The sequence below is a fragment of the Eriocheir sinensis genome, chromosome 3 (assembly GCF_024679095.1).
Source record: "Eriocheir sinensis breed Jianghai 21 chromosome 3, ASM2467909v1, whole genome shotgun sequence".
Taxonomy (NCBI): domain Eukaryota; kingdom Metazoa; phylum Arthropoda; class Malacostraca; order Decapoda; family Varunidae; genus Eriocheir; species Eriocheir sinensis.
The window spans coordinates 10,163,265-10,183,264 of NC_066511.1; the positions used below are offsets into that span (position 1 = coordinate 10,163,265).

General features: G+C 44.8%; 1 long non-coding RNA gene across 2 annotated transcripts in view; it reads left to right on the plus strand.

The window, feature by feature from the left end:
* Window positions 1–20,000, plus strand: part of LOC127004924 (uncharacterized) — a 45,185-nt gene that overhangs the window by 14,657 nt on the left and 10,528 nt on the right. For both annotated transcript variants that reach the window (XR_007758111.1, XR_007758118.1), the window contains exon 2: window positions 8,853–9,066. This is a non-coding gene — a long non-coding RNA (uncharacterized LOC127004924). The remainder of the gene's footprint in view (window positions 1–8,852; window positions 9,067–20,000) is intronic.

Here is a 20,000-nt window from a genome sequence, read left to right on the forward strand (position 1 = left end):
CGTTGACAGTCTCCTGTGCACAATTTTGCGGATATCTCAACCAGTTTTTCAGGGAAGCTTCGTGTCCAGCCATAATAGAGCCCACTAAATTTTTGATGTCAAAGGTCAAAGGTCAAGGTCAAGGTCGCACAAAACGTCAGATTAGCCATAACTTCGGTTTTCGTCATCGTAGAGACTTCAGACTTGGTTCATATTTTAGCTCATGAAAAGACGCACCTTGCATGGCCTTGACCTTGACCTCGAAAAGTTCGCCCTAGGTCAAACTTTCCAAAAAATAGAATTTCATCAAATTTCGAAACAAATGGTTCCAGATGGGGTAGGCGGTGGCTGAACTGATAGCAAGACGGCCCCGCGTTCAGGAGGACGCGAGTTCAATCCCCGACCGGTGCCACCAAGCTGGGATTTTTCAGCCGCCGCCGAGTGGCTTAAAAAAAAAAACTACCCACATGCTGTCCAGAAGACCACCTATCAACCCGGACTCTAGATTCTAGGTTTAAAGATGAGCTCCGGGAGGGCAGCATGAGCCAATGCAAGATGGCGCCACTATAAACACTCGCCTGCGCCAGAACGGGCTGGGCCGACCAGCAGTACCCACCGGGAAGAAGCCTTGGACCGGCCATCAGGATCCACCGGGAAGAAGCCTACCGGCGCAATAGGCCAAGACGTAAAAAAAAAAAAAAAAAAAAAAAGCACCTTGCATGGACTTGACCTTGACCTCGAAAAATTCGCCCAAGGTCAAAGTAAAAAAATGAATTTCATCAAATTTCGAAACAAATGCTTCCATATGATGCATAGGATCACAGTTGATGCCCATACTAATTATCAGGACAATCTTTGGCGGAGGTGTTCACTCTCCGAGTGCTTTGCGTCTAGTTCTTTTTGCGTCCTTGAGCTGCTCCTTTTCTGTTTAAAAGAGAAATGAATGATGGACCCAGATTTCCGGAGGTGTTTTCTTTTCCATCCTTCTCTCAATATGTCTCTCCCGTCCCTTGGTTTTCAGTGAAATATGAATAATAGAAATCCCCTGCAGCCCTTCCTTGTTCCACATTGTGTGTGTGTGTGTGTGTGTGTGTGTGTGTGTGTGTGTGTGTGTGTGCGCGCGCGCGCGCACGCTTGCGTGCGTGCGAGGGCGAGTGTGTGTGTGTGTGTGTGTGTGTGGCATAAGAAGATCGTCGTGTCTTTACATTTCCTATCGAGTTTCGTCTTGTATATTTTCTTCCCCCTTGCATGGTATTCATTTCTTTCGCTCATTTTTCACGGTGACACACACGAGGTCACACAGCTCCTTTCAGCGGCAATCAATCAAGTGCCGGTAATAGGAGACGCGGGGAAGTGGCGCTGCTGACCGCCGGCGAGGACCAGGAATCGATGGTGTCCCGTAGTATAATGGCCCTTTTGCTTGTGGTGGTGGTGGTGGGTGGTGGTGGTGTGGAGTGTAGTATGGGGGTTATGGTGGTGGTGGTGGTGGTAGTGTAAGGGTAATGTTGGTGGTGGGTGATGGTGGGTGGTAATGTGGTGGTTGTGGTGTGGGGATGATGGTGATGGTAGTGGTGTGGTGGTGGTGGTGGTGTGGAAATGACTGTGGGGGCTGGTGGTGGGGGGTGATGGTGGTGGTGGTGTGAGAATGACGGTGAGGGATGGTGGTGGTGGTAGTGTAGGGGTGATGGTGGTGGTGGTGAGAGAATTACGGTGAAGGCTGGTGGTGGTGGTAGTGTAGGGGTGATGGTGGTGGTGGTAGTGTAGGGGTGATGGTGGTGGTGATGTGAGAATGACGGTGAGGGCTGGTTGTGGGGTTGATGGTGGTGGTGGGGGGTGATGGTGGTGGTGGTGTGAGAATGACGGTGAGGGATGGTGGTGGTGGTAGTGTAGGGGTGATGGTGGTGGTGGTAGTGTAGGGGTGATGGTGGTGGTGATGTGAGAATGACGGTGAGGGCTGGTGGTGGGGGTGATGGTGGTGGTGGTAGTGTAGGGGTGATGGTGGTGGTGGTGTGAGAATGACGGTGAGGGCTGGTGGTGGGGGTGATGGTGGTGGTGGTAGTGTAGTGGTGATGGTGGTGGGGGTGATGGTGGTGGTGGTAGTGTAGGGGTGATGGTGGAGGTGGATGATGGTAGTTGTTGAAGTGGACGATGGTAGGGGTGATTACATCAGGGCGGAGTGTTAGGTTGGAGGGTAACACCGCTAATTGAGGAGTCTTCTCTTTGTGTTCCTGTTGCATAGTTACACACACACACACACACACACACACACACACACACACACGCATCTGTCTAGAATAGCTATTTACTGAGGATTTACAGCAATTATAGGAAGTCGTTATCAGACTTAACGAAAAAAAAAGTGAACATAGCCCAGTTAATTAACATTTTTTCTTCCGGCGTGAAGGGAAGAGCGCACTATATATTTCGAGGTGGATTTATCGCTCCCTCCATCTTCCACACACCACTCCTGCTTTATTTATTTATGAATTTATTTTTCTGGTCATTTATGGGAGGGAACAACCAGTACCCTACAATGCTGGCTTTTGGCAGTGTGGTGGAGCATCATTCATTGTCAGCTGGTACTAACAAACCCTTATAGTAGGATTACCGCTGTCTTATTGTGGCTGCACTAGATCGTTTAAGTACACAAGGCTGGTCACCGCACCAAAATAGTCGCTCCTGGAACAAATAGCCGTTCAAGAAACAGTGAATAAAGATGTATACTTAGGAAAACATGCAAACAAGTTCCACACGAGGATCGAATAAAAAAGGTCTGGAGTGCTTTCGGAAACAAGATAATAAAAGTGATACAATGAAAGGGGCTCCACCGAAGGGTTTTCAGTCTCCCGTCGTGATGTATGGATCAGAGACATGGACAGTGACCAAGTGTTTGAAAAGGATATTGAGAAGTGCCCAAAGAGGGATGGAGAGACTGATGTTGGGAATCACCATCATGGATAAGTAGAACTGCAAGTGGACAAGAAAATGAGGACAGTAGATGACGTAATATAGAAAAAAAATGGCTATAGTCAGAGCACATATGTAGGAGAGAGGGATTTGTAGGAGAGAGGATAACATATGAACGAGAAGTGACAGACTGACAAACAGACACAAGGGGAAGCCGTTCAGCAGATGATGTGATGAAATTAAAAAGTTTACAACCGTTTACAGCGAAATTGGAACCTAAAGGCACAGGACGTAAACGAATTGAAACACTTGATAGAGGCTTACGTCCTGGGGCGGAATGACGCAGAGAGATGATGGTGATGATGAATGTATTTGTTTATTTGTTATTTATTATTATTGACTTTTAGCACGATATCACTAATCAATCAATAATCGCCCGCATATGATTGGAATGATTTATGGTTTCCTCGCAACGACCTTTCGGCAATGTTTTCCTGGGCAATGATTTCTGTGTGGCGATGTTTTTCTCCTCCCTTTGACTCGAAGATCAGGTGTAGGCACAGGGCCCTTCCAGTAAATTGTTGTTGTAAGTCTATTTGTCTGTGCCTCAAACTTGCCACATGATTACTTTAAATTTTTTATTACCATTCTGCCTCCCATACTCCTGGCTTGTACGATACTTATTATATTTTTGCTCGCCCTCATGGTGTGAGTCCTTTCTACCGGCTTCACTGTGCCACTCTTTCGTGGCTGGCGGTGTTATATTATTTTATTTTATTTATTTATTTATTTATTTATTTATTTATATTTCTTTTTTCTTTTTTACGTTTCGCCTATGACGCCGATAGGCTTTTGTTGGTGGGGTCTGGTGGTTGGCCCAGCCCGTTATGGCGCAGGCAAGTGCTTATAATGGCGCCATCTTGCTTGGCTCATGATGCCCCCCGGAGCTCTTTGATAATATTTTAGAGAATCTAGAGTCTGGATTGATAGATGATCTTCAGGACATCATGTGGGTAGTTTAAGACCACTCGGCGGTGACTAAAAAATCGCCAGCTTGTCTGTAGAGACGGGCTGAACGCGAACCTGCGTCCTCCTGGACACCGCGCTGGCATGGTGACCACTCAGCCAGCATCTCCACCTCCCCTCTAAAAAATCTACCTCGTTAAATCTTTTCCTCCTGTTTCACACTCTGAACATGTCATATTTCTTTTTTGCGTGAGCGCACACACACACACACACACACACACACACGATGGAGCACAACAACGACCTTACAGTCTCTTTACATATTCCATATAATAGAGCTTGAGAGAGAGAGAGAGAGAGAGAGAAAGGAATCTTAATTTAATTGAAGCAACATAATAAGCTTTCGCGTGAACCCACACACCTGTTGGAAATCTGAGTAATCTGCCATATAATTGAAATTGATCATGTCCCTCATTTATCCTATTGTATCCCATTCCCAAAGCTTAGGCATTATCACCTCTCGGGCCCGCGGCAGCTGCGACACAAAGACCACGCCGCAACTAAGGCTCCGGTGGACACACATTACCTCAGGAGTTTCGTTCTTGGGGCCGTCACACGCTCGTCGCCTCCCTCCCCGCCCCGGCGAGATTCCCAGCATCGAGAATAATTTATTATTTCCAGATTTGGATGCGAACACAGGCGGCGTTCTTATTACATTCTTGTTTTGGTGCGGCATCAAGCGGAGAGGAATGGGAGACGAGGAGAAAGGCGAACGAACGCGGGGAGGCAAGGGCAGTGAGGCTGGTGGTGGTGGTGGTGGCCTTTGTGGTGGCAGTGAGGCTGGTGGTGGTGGTGATGGTGGTGGTGAATGGAGCAAAAATATGGATTGGGGATGATATATTTCTCTCTCTCTCTCTCTCTCTCTCTATATATATATATATATACATAGGAATACATAGGAAGAACAGACACCAGAAGACCTATCGGTCTATGGCGAGGGTGTCTGTTTACTACCGCTACTACTAGTAATCTACGTGTGGTAGGACAGGACAGAAAAGATGAAGGCTCCTCCCCACCCACCTCTCCCTCCGGCAACGTGCCGGCAGGAAATAGTTAGAAGAGAACACCATGTACCTTTAAGGAAGAAAGGGACATGGAAATTTTACAGTAAAGAGAGAAATAAGAGGAAATTACTACCCTTAACTTACACTACTGGTAACCTAAGCTGTGGGGGAAAATGACTTCATTACATAAGAACATAAAAACACAGAAACACAAGGAGAATGGAAGAGGACGAGTGGCCTGCACAGGGCAGCCTCAGGATCCCCCCTAATACTCAAGATGGGTGAGGTGTAGTTTCAGGGGCACAGGTGGAGGCTTGATCCTCGTTTTACCGGCGGTACTAGGCACGGCACCAGTAACCTGTCACCTTACTGCACCCACACCTCACTCCACCTGTCATGCGGACATTAACTGTTGCTTTACTCTATTGTTAACTTACGCTACTTGCAATCTAGGTTGTGGGGGAGAATAATATGAATTTAGGTTGACGTCTTGCTGCAATCTGTCTGAAAACATGCGAAGAAGGGTTAGTATAATCTTATATCCCTGAAATACTTATCCAATGAAGACTTGAAGCTATTGATACTCTGTGCGCTAACTACTGACGGTGGGAGTCTATTCCAGTGATCGACGACTCTATTATTGGACAAAATTTTGCGCATCAATGTGTTACATCGGTTTCCCTTTAACTTCATACCGTTGCTGCGTGTTATTGTGTTGGTGTCTCTCTGAAATAGACTATCTGGGTTAATGTTGTCGAATCCATTAAGGATTTTGAACACTTTAACTAAGTCTCCTCTTATCCTTCGCTTTTTTAGGGAAAACATATCAAGACGCTTTAAACGCTCGTCATATGGCAAGTTTCGGAGCGCTGGAATTTGTTTGGTTGCTCGTCGCTGTATCCTTTCTAGCAAAACTTGATCTTTGATATAGTTCGGTGACCAGAACTGAACGGCGTATTCTAGGTGTGGTCTTACAAATGCTAAATATAATCTTTTCATAAGTTCGGGTGATTTATAATCAAAGTTTCTTGAGATTAATCCTAACATCATATTGGCTTTTTTACTCGCTGCAGAACATTGATCACTCATTTTAAGAGTGTTACTGATAATGACACCAAGATCTTTTTCTTGTTTTACTTCGCTGAGCTCATGTCCTTGAATCTGATATTTAAAGTTAGAGTTTTTTTCACCTATGTGCATTACTTTACATTTATCTACGTTAAAACTCATTTGCCATTTTTCGCTCCAGTCGGCAAGTCTTATTAAGTCTGATTGAATGTTTTCGCAACTTTGACTGTTCATTACCGTACCTCCTAATTTGGTGTCGTCGGCTACTTTTGATAGAATATCAGTTTCTAAGTCGTTCACGTAAATTATGAATAGTGTTGGCCCCAGGACCGAACCTAGGGGCACGCCACTGGTGACGGGTTGCCAATCCGATGCTTCACCATTAAGAACTACACGTTGTTCTCTGTCGGTGAGCCAGTCATGAATCCACGCACATAGATGGTCATTAATACCGTGGGAACGCAGTTTAGAAATAAGTCTAACGTGAGGAACTTTATCAAACGCTTTCTGAAAATCTAGGTAAATTACGTCATATGGGCTTCGGGCGTCCCAACATGTATAAACATCGTTGAAAAAAAGTTAATAGGTTGGTAAGGCAAGACCGATTACTACGAAATCCGTGCTGACTATCAGTTATCAAATCATTTGTTTCAAGGAAAGTGATCATTTTATCCCTGATCATTTTTTCGAATAGTTTAATTAGGACAGACGTAAGGCTGATAGGACGACAATTACTGGCTTGTTTTTTATCTCCTTTTTTAAAGATCGGAGTAATATTGGCTTTTTTCCACTCGAGAGGCACACTGGCCTGTGCTAATGACTTGTTGAATATTAATGTTATGGGTAATTCTAGCTGTTGACTACATTCTCTCAACACGCGAGGAGATAAATTGTCGGGGCCCGGAGATTTATTTGGATCTATTTTCTGCAGGTACGCACGCACTCCGCTGATATCATTGTCTCTCTCTCTCTCTCTCTCTCTCTCTCTCTCTCTCTCTCTCTCTCCATGCAATCGTCCACAATTTCGATTATATATATTTCTATATATATATATATATATATATATATATATATATATATATATATATATATATATATATATATATATATATATATATATATATATATATATATATATATATATATATATATATATATATATATATATATATATATATATATATATATATATATATATATATATATATATATATATATATATATATATATATATATATATATATATATATATATATATATATATATATATATATATATATATATATATATATATATATATATATATATATATATATATATATATATATATACACATATATATCACCTTATTCGTTGCTTCAACGCCTAAATCGGTATATTTATTAGTCTATTTTATACCTCAGAAGTTTAGGTGAACATGTATCCATTGCTGCCGGACGATTGTTGAAGTTTCAATTTATATTGATCCATTCTCAAGATTAGCACCTGATTTTCTTTAGCGTCGCATTAGTCTCTTTATATACATTTTTTTTTACGAATGAGTTTGTAATATGTCGACTTGGTGCTGCGAAAGTCCAACACTTCTAATTAACTCCGTCCCAAAGATGGAATTAAGCAGCCAAACTAGCCACATAATGTAATACTAATGGGACGTCTAAAAAATCTGACAAAGAGGAACACATTGGTTAAATATGCACAGATAGTCCAGATTCGGCTATGAAGATCGTAGCTAGGCTTGCCGCAATCACTAAACCATGAAGGTGTTAGGTTGTATCTCCCTCTTGTTGGCTTTCTCTGAAATCCACTGCTGGTAATACATACGAATAATGAGTTTCTGTCGAATTATTCATAATTAGCAGGACGTGTTTGTTTCGTTTCGCTGCTGTAGCACCTCCTGCGCCACGTAAGTCTGATTATCCCCAGAATATAGGGTTGTTAATGGGGCCTATGAGTAATAGTTTCCGGTGAGGGAAGATAAGGAGGTGGGGAGGCATTGAGTGGAGCAGCGTGTGTCGCGATCATTAGCGTGGTACCGCCTAAGACCCTCAGGAGAACAATTCTCTCCCAGGCAGGGTGGAAGACCTATCATCGTTAACGAGCACGTACATGCACTCCTTGTATAGGTGGTATTCGTGGGCCACTTTCCTGCGATTTGAACTACGAGCTTGGCAAGAAAAGTGCAGTAGTCGCGGTATACATTTAAATGACGTTCATTACGAGACGAAGCATTGCCCAACCTTACCAACCTGCAATCATATAACTTTCAGATATTTACGTTAACGGTGTGCAAAAATGTCAAACCTTTTACTTTTTTGCAAGAAAAAAGACATTTAGTACAAACTAGTCTGAACACACACACACACACACACACACACACACACACACACACACACACACACACACTACAAAGTTCAATATCCATTCCTCACGTCACTGAATAGTGTTGCCTTTAATTTGTTTATTTTTTTACGCCGATTCTCGGAATTCCATTGAATTTTTCACAAGTGTGCCCAGCTAGTGTCCTCAAAGTAACGAGTATCCACCTCGGGCACCAACCTCGCGATGAAAAGGGCAGCGCTGCCTTGAGAGCTAGTTGGTATCAATTGAGGATATTTGTAAAAAAAAAAAAAAATGCACCACAGAGGTAAACCGTCACTGATTAATTATTTCAGGTGTCAATGAGGTTGCTGTTTAATATTTTTTTCTTCAGAAATGTCCGCATTTTGGGGGGAATATTGAATATGCTACTATAGATAGTTTTAGTCTCTACTAATTTCTTTTTCTTTGACAGTCAACATTAACTGTAATAGATTTTCCTTGGTTAGGGAAACTATTGTAATCACTATCATTGTTTTATTTCCCTAACAGCCAAGTGGAATATGAGTCATGTTGAGTCGGGATGTCACAAGTACGGTGCCGTGCCGCGCCTTGTCGGCAGGACGCGGTGGACTGACCCTCGCTGAGCCTTTACTGCTACCCTCCAGTCACCCCCTCCACACAACCACCACCACCACCACTCCCGACCTGAGGCGACTAGTACCATTATAACTACGACCATCACACCTCCCCGCTGAAGTGAAAGGTAAAGGACACGTTCCTCCAGTTACTTCTGCAGTTGTTTGTGTGATTCGTGTTAGGGACAAGTTTATGTTCTTCGTCGCACGGTGGTTGCGTGTTTTACAAGAGTTCCGTCAGTGTTCAATTTCCGCGGGGTCACAACACTTCCTCAGTCATGAAGTGCAAGTGTTCATTAGCCTCCCACGTGCGTTGAGATTAAATTTATACATATACGAAACACTTCACCTGAGCATGGTATCCTGGAACCTTTCATTAGGTGGGTATGATATTGCTCTATATTTCAGGTGTTTGTGTTTCTTTATTCATAGAAGTGGTGTTTGCAGTTGGTGTGGGTGAGTGGTTTTGTCACAGCACCACAGCAGAAAGAGCGACGATATCTGTAAACCCGCCACCGTTATCGCTACTCAGGGTGCGGGGGATGATATTGTTGTTTATTTCTGGAGTTTTTATTCATAGAAGTGGTGTTTGCAGTTGGTGTGGGTGGGTGGTTTTGTCACAGCACCGCAGCAGAAATAGCGGCGATATCTGTAAACCCGCCTCCGTTACCACTACTCATCATGGCGCGAGGCACTACTACTAGGCTCGTAACACTACATTCCAGCCACCCCACTCACGGGACGAACAGCCTCATTACAGCACTAGAGGGGAAGAAAAGTGTTATTGTATCTATCACGCGACCGGAACTAGTCTCGTAACTAATCTCACCTCGATGGAACGCCGTAAAGTGTCGTGGGAAGAAAGATATAGTAAGCGAGTAAGTAAAAGGAAACATGTGTTGGTGTTTTTCGTGTGGTAATAAATCCATCACAGTGCGTTTTTTAGGGGTTAGTCAACAACGTAAGCACTAAAATGTGGAAGTAAAAAGAATGAGCTTTTTTTCACAATTATATCCCATTACAGTTGTTACAGTGTCGTTTCCTCATTGCACTCACCACATTACGTATTTCCCCTACTTAGTTAGTTAATTAGTACGTTTTGGGGCAGAGTATTGAGTTCCACCAAAACGATAATTCATTGTTTCGTTAGAGGGAAAAAGACGAAAAGGATGGTGAGAGTATAGGAAAATTCAACCCTTCTAATATAGCTAGGAGTATGATTTTTTTGGGGTGATGTCTTTTTCCATCGCTGTATGCCGTCCACATGAATCGCATAGATTTACACACACACACACACAAAAAAAGAGAATTTTAGAGGTGGAGTTGTGACCTTAACAAGAGGAAGGTTTGACAAGTACTCGTATATCTATGGTACTTCAGTTTTTATTATTTATTGATATATAGTTTCAGTTTATTTGTAGTGAGGTAAAAATCCAAACTGTAGTAACTCTTTTCAGTAGCTCAGCCTCGTTTTTTTTCAGCCCCCACTAACTTGGTGAACTGAGGCAAAGCGGGCTTTTGGGTGGGAAGAATTAGTGGAACTGATTCACAATTTATCGGGGGATTTCGCTTCCATCCAATTACTATTGGGGAAATTTGCTTCCGATACCAACACGCCCCTTTTTCTACTACCCCAACTGCTTATCGTAACTTAGAGGATAGTGACCTCCCCAAACAGTGAGCCATTCCCATCGGTTCTCGGAGCTATTGCAAAGATATTACGTGTTTCCTCTAATATTTTTGCATGCATGTCAAGGTCTTTCAACTTTCCTTTGTGCTGTGTGCGTTGCAGTATTCTAAGAGACACGGAACTATTGCAAAAAAATACCCACATTATTATGTAATAGCTTAGTTTATTTATTACTTTGGGTTGCTTGCCGTATTTACCATATTTAAGAATTTTCCCCGGTAGTGTTAACTTCATAACGATTGCCTTGGAGCACGCCGACGCCACAGGGATAAATAATTAAGTAAAATATTAGTTCAGTTTTTTCCCTCGATACGTCAAAACGTACTAATGATTGCAGAAAACATGGAATGACGCAGTTGTCCACTTCATGCTTGCAGGTACTACAGGAAGGAAGCTATTGCCATAGACTGATCAATGCTTTTAACTGTCACTGAACTGATACGCTCTCGTGGTCACGGACTCCCCCCCTCCTCCCAACCAAAAATATCAGGGTTGTATTTCCAAGACATAATTAAATTTCTGCATAGCACGTTATTTCCTCAACGTTGAAACTGAAAAAAAAATTGAGGAAATGAAATTAATATAGATGGGTATTTTTGCCACGGAAAAAAGCTTGCTGCCTCCTGCCTAATTAAATGTCATTGTTGTATCTAGAATGGAAGACGGAAAAGAAAGTAAGATGAGAACAACACTTCGCGGAACTGCTATATATTTTTTCTTCCCCACCCCCCCTCCTTTCTCTCTCTCTCTCTCTCTCTCTCTTGTTTGTCGAATCTATTAACGTTCTATAACGAGCTTTTTGCAGTCTATGATGTTTCTAAATCACTTGATATTAATTTTATTTGGACTTCCAGAATGCGTTTGATAAAGTCCCACACTACAAGTTGCTTCATAAAATCAAGGAAATAGGTATCGGGGGTAAGCTTCACGAATGGATCAAGTACTGCCAAAGCAATAGAAAGCAAAGAGTTGTAATAAATGGAGTGACCTCTGAGTGGATGCCAGTCACTAGTGGTGTCCCCCAAGGCTCTGTCCTGGGACCCGTTCTCTTCGTCATTTACATCAACGACATCGACCTTGGTCTCAATAATTTCATTAGTAAATTTGCGGACGACACGAAAATCGGCAATGTGGTACTTACGGAATGTGACAGGCGGAGCCTACAAGAAGATTTGCGTAAAATATCAGATTGGTCAGTAAAATGGGAACTGCCTTTTAATATAAACAAGTGCCAGATTCTGCAGGTTGGATCTAGAAATATAAAGAAGGACTATGAAATGTGCGGCGTTAAAGTTAAAGGCGTTCACTCGGTCAAAGATCTTGGCGTCACAGTCGCGTCTTACCTCAAGTTTTCCCAGCAGTGCAACGAGTCCGTTAAAAAAGCAAACAGGAAGATCGGTTTGATTAAGAAATTTTTTTCATTCAAGAATAAAGATGTTATGCTACCTTTGTATAATAGTTTCGTCAGACCTCATTTGGAGTATGTCGTGCAGTTTTGGTCTCCCCACCATGCGAAAGACATTGCTAAATTAGAAGGTGTTCAGCGTAGAGCAACCAAGATGATTCCTTCATTCCGAAACAAACCCTACGAGGAAAGGCTGTCACATCTAAACCTGTTTTCTCTTGAAAAACGCCGCCTCAGAGGAAAACTGATCGAGTGCTTTAAAATACTTAACGGTTTTACCAACGTGGATCCGACCAAGCTGTTTGTGATGGATGATTCGACACGAACGAGAAATAATGGCGCTAAACTCAAATGTAGACAAGTTCATTCAGATTGCACAAAATTCCTTTTCACTAATGCTGTCGCTCGAGATTGGAACAGATTACCACCATCAGCGGTGCAGTGTAACTCAATTGCATCGTTTAAGAATAATCTTGACCGCTGTCTCCTCTATCTCAATGTTCACTAGGTCAGTGTCAACGCCATGGTGGCCGCATAACAACTGTCACTTAGGTTTAGGACAAACCACCTAGTTTGGACCCTTGGGCAGTGTGGTCTGGTTATCTATGTAATTCTCTCTCTCTCTCTCTCTCTCTCTCTCTCTCTCTCTCTCTCTCTCTCTCTCTCTCTCTCTCTCTCTCTCTCTCTCAGCTAAAACCAACATTGTGACAGCTGCCTCGCACGATCCGCCCTTAAAAACGTAGAACCACTAACGTCACTGCTAAAAGGAGGAAAGAATCGCTCACACCGCAGTTTGCCTTTCAGCCGAGACCCGTTCAGCGCTAAAACACCCTCGCGGTCCTCGCCGTGAATGAAGGCTGCTGCGGTAATGGCGGGAACAGGGAAAGGCAAACATCGAGGCAACACAAGCATCACGGAAGCATTAAAAGCACCAGCACTACTAATACCGTCACCACCACCACTACCACTACTAGAACCGCTGTCACCACCAGTACCACCACCACCTCTATCACGACTATTACCACTACCACCACCATCACAGCAAGTAGTTTTGAGAATCCTCTCTCTCTCTCTCTCTCTCTCTCTCTCTCTCTCTCTCTCTCTCTCTCTCTCTCTCTCTCTCTCTCTCTCTCTCTCTCTCTCTCTCTCTCTCTCTCTCTCTCTCTCTCTCTCTCTCTCTCTCTCTCTCTCTCTCTCTCTCTCTCTCTCTCTCTCTCTCTCTCTCTCTCTCTCTCTCTCTCTCTCTCTCTCTCTCTCTCTCTCTCTCTCTCTCTCTCTCTCTCTCTCTCTCTCTCTCTCTCTCTCTCTCTCTCTCTCTCTCTCTCTCTCTCTCTCTCTCTCTCTCTCTCTCTCTCTCTCTCTCTCTCTCTCTCTCTCTCTCTCTCTCTCTCTCTCTCTCTCTCTCTCTCTCTCTCTCAGGTAGGATGGACGCACTCTTACTTTTCAGCCTTATTTTTTGATGGAATTTTGTTAGTAAACAGAGAGAGGTGGGGTGAATAGGGAGTCAGGGCGGCGGCTCCATTCACGCGCAGACCCACGCAAACACTGAAGAGAATCCACATTGTGAGGCCTCCTGTGACCCCTCTTTTTTTATCAAGGGTAGAGGCAGAAGAGGGGGACGAGTTAGGGAAGGTACAGTGGGTGGGGTGGGGTGGATGGGGGGCAGGATAGACAGCTGGAGTGCACGGTCGTATGGTGTAGGTTTATTAATAGTTCAGTTGTGAGGATGGTTTATGGGGCATCTTGTTTGTATGTATGGCCCATCTCTCTCGTCACTGTTTAGGTTAGTCGCATCTTTCTACCAAGGCGTCATGGTACTCAAGGGTTCCAAAAGAGGCCACAATCTGGGTTCCGTCGTTTGTGTAATATGGAATGACCATGCCATGCATTTTTTTTCAGAGCATGGTGATGTGAGATGATGATGGGCTGCTCTGAGGCATGCCGCTTAGTAAGGGTGATGTTGCTGAGTTGACTGAAGTGGATGCTCAACGTGAACGGAGGAAATCACATAATAATTAATTTGCCTATTCAATCTGTCATTCGAAGGGGCAGTAACTTGCATTGCAGAGCTGAGTGGTTAGCGTGACGGCCCCGCGTTCAGGAGCTCCAGGAGGGACGCGGGTTCGAATCCTGGCCGCCGCACAGCTGAGGTTTTTCAGTCACCGCCGAGTGGCCTAAGACTACCACATGCTGGCCTGAAGACCATCCATCAACCACGGCTTTAGATAACCTCTCCAAAGAGAGGCTCAAAGTTGAGTTCCGGGGGGCAGCATGAGCCAACACAAGATGGCGCCACTATAAACACACGCCTGCGCCAGAACGGGCTGGGCCGACCATCAGGCCCCACCGGGAAGAAACCTCGGGCTGACCATCAGGCCCCACCGGGGAGAACCCTACCGGCGCAATAGGCCGCGACGTAAAAAAAAAAACAAACAAACAAAAAAAACCTTAACGTCTGTGATACGGGAGATAATTGTGCAGTTTGTGGCTTGTCTTTTCGCGAATCTTTTCAGCAGTGATAGAAATAGGGTAATATTGCTCAGTAATTGTAATGATAAAGATCTATCACAGCGATTTTAGAGTGCTAGTAATATATCATATTTTTGCTACTGTGGTAAGAACATGATCAAAATAATAAATGACAGTACATTTTATAAAAAAAAATATATATATTACGGACTTTTCACTTTATCAACATTTTTCTTACAACTACTTAATCATTATTAAACAAGTATGTGGCAGGAACCATGGTTGACCGACAGCCGGGACCAGCACTTATTCATCATCTCGCGGCGGCGCCTCGCCCCGACCTTACGTGCACCGTACTGAGCCCTTGTCACTCCCCTGCGTCGTTCTCACACCATTGGAAGCTCAGCAACCAATGACGTAGCGCTTACCCTGCTCGGCCTCGCTGTGCCATTGTTCGCCCAGGACGTAATTGGGCATTAACCGCAAAGACGCCTCATTAGTGGTGTCTGCAGGGGTGAGGGAGAAAGTTGTGAGAGTTGTCGCGCTAAAACAAGGATCTAGAAAAGGACTAACGGAAGTTTCTCTCTCTCTCTCTCTCTCTCTCTCTCTCTCTCTCTCTCTCTCTCTCTCTCTCTCTCTCTCTCTCTCTCTCTCTCTCTCTCTCTCTCTCTCTCTCTCTCTCTCTCTCTCTCTCTCTCTTTTTTTTTAATCAAGGGTATAGTACGAAGAGGAAGTGGGTCTCTCTCTCTCTCTCTCTCTCTCTCTCTCTCTCTCTCTCTCTCTCTCTCTCTCTCTCTCTCTCTCTCTCTCTCTCTCTCTCTCTCTCTCTCTCTCTCTCTCATATAAAAACAATCATAGTGATACACAGTGATAATAACAATAATAATAATGATAATAATAATAAAAAAAAAAAAAAAAAAATAATAATAATAATAATGATAATAACGGTGATAATATAAAAACCTGTTAGCGTTGGTGGTTCTGAAGCATCGTGGAGGCTGCTTCTGGAACACCACTCAAGTATCATAATTTTTTTTGTTATTATTCTTTACACGGTCTTCTTACAAGTCTACGTCCGTTCCTTGCATGTTCAGGAATCGAGCTTTCAGTGATTATCCTTCCTTTATAGTCAGGCTGAAATGAAGTCGGAATAGGAGACTATCAGGCGAAAACCATTACTTTCACGCTAATGATATGAAGAGATATGCCAAGTCTGTGTTTAGAACTGAGGATTATCAGACATTATTTATCCTCTGCTAATGAGCTTCAAGGAGGAAACAGGCCTATTAAGAAAGCGCCATGCAGACCAGGGGAAAGGATGATCACACTGATGAGGTTGTGTGTGGTGGGAGGGACGAGGGGAAAAATAACTCACTACTTACAATTTTGAACTTCAGTATGGAAGCTGATTAATTAGATAGCGTACTAATACAGGTGAGAGGAAACATATCTTGGTGAGTGGTAAAGGTTGTGAAAGGTGAGAGGGATGGACGTATAGGTACACAGTGGGAGGTGAGAGGGATGGAGGTATTGGTACAGAGTGGGAGGTGAGAGGGATGGAGTTGCGGTGAGAGGGATGGAGGTATTGGTACACAGTGGGAGGTGTGAGGGATAGAGGTATAGGTTGAGAGTGAGAGGTGAGTGGGGGTGAGAGGGATGGAGGTATTGGTACATCGTGGGAGGTGAGAGGGATGGAGTGGGAGGTGAGAGGGATGGAGGTATAGGCTGAGAGTGAGAGGTGAGAGGGGTGAGAGGGATGGAGGTATAGGCTGAGAGTGAGAGATGAGAGGGGTGAGAGGGATGGAGGTATAGGCTGAGGTGAGAGGGATGGAGAGGGGTGAGAGGGATGGTGGTTTTGGATGATTTTGAGAGGTGTGAGGGGTGAGAGGGATGGAGGTATAGGCTGAGAGTGAGAGATGAGAGGGGTGAGAGGGATGGAGGTATAGGCTGAGAGTGAGAGGTGAGAGGGGTGAGAGGGATGGAGGTATAGGCTGAGAGTGAGAGGTGAGAGGGGTGAGAGGGATGGAGGTATAGGCTGAGAGTGAGAGATGAGAGGGGTGAGAGGGATGGAGGTATAGGCTGAGAGTGAGAGGTGAGAGGGGTGAGAGGGATGGAGGTATAGGCTGAGAATGAGAAGTGAGTGGGGTGAGAGGGATGGAGGTATAGCCACATTAAATAATCGCCGTTACTGACAGTGGCGGCAACTTTTTGAAGCCCCGAGCGGCAGGTAATATTTTAGGTTATTGGCTAGTCGGGACGTGACCGGCTTTGGGTATAAACGTACGTCCTACATAAACAAGCGAGTGTAGGCCGTGGTTACGCGGGGAACTTTTCGTATTGGTTTTATGAATTCGCTTTTGGTGGTAGGAGTCGTCATTTGTCTGTCTTGTTTATGTAATGGAGGGGTAGTAGGGGAAACGAGGATGTAGAAATCGATCGATGTGCACTGCCAAAGCCAATCTATTTTTGTTTCACTTAATTACAGCTTATTCATTCCCATTCGTCGATAAATAGCTATTAATTTATCACCAACCGAATGTAGTGTCAGGGATGTTCGTTAATATCACGTAGAACTATTTATCAAAGAGTAGAATTGAGAATCGTGCATAACAGACATCTGTGTATATACTTTGTCATTTGTGTGGTGAACGTAGCTGGAAGGAAGGAAGGTTACGAGGTGGCAGGTGGCAATTGAGGGAGAGGGGGATTATAACAACAACAAAAAAGAAAGGTAAATAAATGACTGTGCCGCAGACTGAGAGTTCATGTGTGTTTTGACTGAAGAAGCCACGACATGCAACTGAGTCTAATGTAGTGCCGAAACTGACCTCTCGTACTGACTTCTTTTTTCATGTAGCGGCCTTTTTTTTCCTGTTTTTGTTGCTTTTGAACTGCTTCCATTGGTGTCAAGAAGAAAAAGGTGTGAGGACGATACGTATGAGATGCATCAGAGGGTAAGAATAGGTACGACAATCGATAGAAAAGCTTCCGAGTTTGTCAATAAAAAGGAGCGGGGAGAGTCAACACGGAGCTGGTGATGAACGGGCCACTCAGCTCACACTTCAGTCGTCTTGCAGGAGGGCGTTACCAGCCGCCTCCTCATGCAATACTAAAGCAGTTCATGTGTGTTTGGTCTGAAGGAAAAAAAGAATGTCGTGAAAGAAAGGAACGTGTGGGAGTTATCACCTGGTAATCATTGCTGCGAAAGGTGAAAGAGAAATTATGTCAGAGGTCAATTGACTGAACAAGCAAGAGGGATCAATTAAGCGGAGACGAATTGCTCTTATTGAAGGCTGGCTTGTTTGTTAGGGTCGTGGTGTGTGCAAGGGAGCGGAGTGGGGAGGGAGAGAGGGGAGAGGGAATGCCTGTGGGTGGATATCAGAAAGGAAGAGAGGGAAAGTATGATGAGAAAGAGAGGGAAAATATGATGAGGAAGAGAGGGAGGGGGAGAGGAAGATGTGAGAGGGAGAGAGGGAAGGGGAGAGGGAGTGTGTGAGAGGAAGAGAGGAGGAGGGGAAAGGGAGTGTAGGAGGAAGAGAGGGAGGGGGAGAGGGAGTGTGAGAGAGGAAGAGGAGGAGGGGAAAGGGAGTGTAGGAGGAAGAGAGGGAGGAGAGGGAGTGTGAGGGGAAGAGAGGGAGGGGGAGAGGGAGAGTGAGAGGAAGAAAGGGAGGAAGAAAGTAAGTGTGTAAGAGGAAGAGAGGGAGGGGGAAAGGAAATGTGTCGGGGTGGATATCAAAGAGAAGAGAGGGAAAATTGAGTAGAGGAAAGGTGGGTGAGGCGGGTATGAAAAGATAAGAGAAAGTAAGGGAAAGAGGAGGGAGTGAGTGAAGGAACGGGGGATGTAGAGACGTAGATTGAACAAGGGGATGATATCGGAGAAGCGAGGGGAGGTGGAAGAGAGAAAGAAGGAGTGAGTATAGAGAAGAAGTAAAGAGAAGGGCAGGGAACGGGGAATGTAGAGAAATAGAGTATAGCAATGATATTGGAGAAGCAAGGGGAGGTGGAAGAGAGAAGGAAGAACAGAGTATAAGGAAAACGTGAAGAGAAGGGCAACGGGATATAGGGGAATGAGGGAGAAGGGGTGAGTATTGGAATCAGAACCACCTCTCCTCCCCCCTCACCCCCCTCCCGTAGTGATAAAGGCAATAATTGGGGCGCCCTCTGAGTGAGGACGAAATAAAATGAAAAAAAGAGCCGCCGGAATATATGATGTGTTTAATTAATGTCAAGAGAGTTTATTTCAATGCGTATTTTTCTTGTTATTGTGCAGTGAACTACTTTGTAATTACTTCCAAATAGGCGATAGGGGCCGTGCGTGTGAGCCGTATATCGCCACGAGCACACACACACACACACACACACACACACACACACACACACACACACACACACACACACACACACCATCCCCTTCCCCCCTATCACTCCACATACCATCTCCTCCCCTCCTCCCCCTCCACTCCCCCTTCACCCGACACACACCATCCCTCCGCACCATTCCCTCCCCCTCCCCACACACAGGGCTGCTACTGGTGCACAGGTCCTGGTAGCCGCTCGCCTGCACGCCACACACAGTCACACACACAATACGCGGGCAGCTACAATTTGTTAAAGCCCTGACCAGGAATTATGCTGAAATATTAATCCATACTTCATGTTCCAATTACCATCAATCCAACTATTGCTCTTTCAAATATACGCTTGATGCATACATAATGAGGGGCGGCGGTAGTGCGCAACCCCCCACACCCACACTCAGACTCATCCACACCCACACTTATGCCAACACCCCCCACCCTCCTAAACATACATACATACATACACACACACACAACCCCCTCCCCCTGAAAAAAAAAGATGGTTAAAAACTTGTCCTGGTGTCCAATGCGCCGAGGGAGTGGTAGCTGTTGTGACCCTGATATACCTCCCCTCCTCTTCTCCTGCCCCTCACCCCCAACCCTCCTCCCCACCTTCCCCTTTTCCCCTCTTCACCTTTCTCTCCCTTGACCTCCCTCACCTTCATTCTCCCTCACCTTCCCCTCTCCACCTTCCTCCCCCCTTTCCCTTCCCTCCATCATCATCCTCACTTTCCCCTGCCCCTCACCCTCACCTTTCCCTCCTCACTTTCCTCCCTACGACCTCCCTCACCTTCCCCCTTCACCTTCCCCTCCCTTCACCCTCATCCTCACCTTCCCCTCTTCACCTTCCTCCCCCTTCCTTCACTTTCATCCTCCCTCAATTTCCCCCCTTCACCTTCCTTCCTCCTTCCCCTTCCCTTCCCCTCTTCACCTTTCCCGTCTGCTTATCTTCCTCTTCCCCATTCAGCTTCCCCTCCTTTCCTTTCTCATTTCATCTTTCCTCTCCCTTTCACCCTACCTTCTCCATTTTCATCCTTCTCTATCATCACTTCCCCGTTACTTTTCCCCTTCATCTTTTTTCACCTTCAACCTTCACCGTTCACCTTCTTACCCTCTTACGTTCATCTTCATCTTCTTGCC